Raw genomic sequence first — 2256 nt, 5'->3', positions numbered from 1 at the left:
AGGGGAAAGTACTCAATTTTTTCCCATGGCCTGAACGAAAATGAGGACTTTGATAAGCACTTTTGTGATTAGGGATAATGATAATATGAGTACTCATATGATACTCAGCTGTCTTGTAGGGCTATCGCACCCTTTCCTCAAACGTGTATTAATTCAATATTCAAATAACGTATATTTATATAATTTGAAAAAATCTCCCTACTATACAAATATGTACAGCAATATTAACTAATATTTTCAAATGTTGTGAGAGGGAGTAACAAAACAAAATTACTTTTAAGGCGCAGCGAAGCACGCCGGGTATTCGCTAGTATGGAAATAAGAAAAATAAGCATTATCGTTATTCCAAGCAAGAGCTTAAACTTTTCGGCCCTGGTTATTATGTACTTGGATGTGAAATAACGAATTTTCTAATTTTTAAGTGATTAAATCCGGCAAAACAGTCATCTTACAAATGCTTTTATCAAGATCAAAAATGCCCACGCACAAATAATGCCTCTGATAAAATTTATATTAGGCAGAAAAAATGACAGTTGGTAGGCAAAAACTTTTGCCTGTGGAGACGGGCCGTAAGCAAGTGCCCTGCGCTGGGCATGCCTGCTTTAGTGTATTAATATCGAGTTGCAGAATTCTAAGCTGCATTATAAATTTATTTGGTATTTAATACATTCACACACATACATACATAAATATGTATTCGTTTTTGAACGAATGTACATACATACATAAATACATGTGACCACAATTCAAATGTTTTATTAATAAATGTTATGGTACTAATCCTAGCTTTAAAACATTTATATACATACATATTTTTGTATTCACTTGAATACGTATAAGTATATCCACTTATTTGGTATATTAATCAACAATTTCCAAATGAAGTTTAAGTTTATACATATCGTTACCTTAATTCACATAGGCCCTAACCACTTTTTTCGAAATTGCGTTTTCACGGATTTCGGTAGCATGTACTATTAAAATACACCTTCAATAAAAATTTTTAAGACCTGGTACGCTATTTTTTCAAAAGCGCTACCTGTTTTTGATACTCTTTTTTATAAAGTTTGTTTGCTTCTTCTATAAAATAAAAAAAATTTGTCGGTTAGGTGCTTTGTGAATTAAGGTAACGATATGTCCCTATGTATGTATGTATGTATGTATGTATACAGAAGTTAACTTAAACAAGAATGGAATAGGTACGAATAACTATGTATATAGAAGCATATATGTACATACACATATTGTACTCAAGCAAAAACTGCTCATCTAACATACGAAACATTTAAATTAAAATTTGACACCAAGTTCTTCGTACATACAATATAAATATAGTAGGCATAGTACTTTAAAGTTGAACATAAAACTAACTTAATTTTATTGGAAAATCGATTTTACTTCAGTGCACGCTGATTTCTTATGAGAGCACATATGTGTGCTTAACACATACATACATACATGTTATGTCTATATTGCATATGGGCGTTTGCAGCGGAAGGTTTACCACGAAAAAAAAATAAAACTTAGTCCCCTTTCAGACGCGTCAAGTCTTGCTTTCAAGTCTGCTCGTTCGTAGGCGAAGGAGGTGGGAAGAGAGGGGAAGAGTACAGATACCTCCGTACCGTCAATTCGTTTCAAGTTTTCTTGTCTCTTTTGATCTTTTCGTTGCTTCCCATTTAAAGAACCAAGGACTTGAATTCAATTAAAGTTGACGCGTGTGGAAGCAAATAGAAAACACAAAAGAGAATGCGAAAAAAATTGCTTTCAAGACTTGACGTGTCTGAAAGGGGACTTATTCATAGGCCGATTGGGATGCTTTTCCAGAAGTTTTGGAAACCCGTTTTTACGCTCTAATTTGTTTCACATTTGGCATGTTTAGTGGAAACGTAGAAAAGCTCGCTATACAGTTCTATGCGAGTGTGAACGTGAACTATTTATTTTGACTAATAACTTCGTTCAGAATTATACAATCAATAGTAATTTAAAATGTATAATATACGTATTTCCCACACTCAACTGTATGCGAACGACAAGTTTTGACGGGTGTGTGCGAGCGTGCAAAATAATACAAATGGAATTCTTTGCCTTTGTGAATGTTCACATTCACGCTCGCATTGAACTGTAAAGCGATATTGAGACATAGCTTTCTAAATATGAGCCTAAATAGTCGGACCATAAATACGGGTTCTCCAACCCCGGGTAACATACATACATTTCAAATATTAACCAAATCGGACTATAAATACCTGGACTCCT

Source organism: Rhagoletis zephyria, unplaced genomic scaffold, assembly GCF_001687245.7.
Source record: "Rhagoletis zephyria isolate East Lansing unplaced genomic scaffold, Rhagoletis_zephyria_1.1 Rzeph_scaffold_00814, whole genome shotgun sequence".
Lineage (NCBI taxonomy): Eukaryota > Metazoa > Arthropoda > Insecta > Diptera > Tephritidae > Rhagoletis > Rhagoletis zephyria.
The sequence above is the reverse complement of the archived record's forward strand: the minus strand, read 5'-3'. Positions refer to the sequence as shown.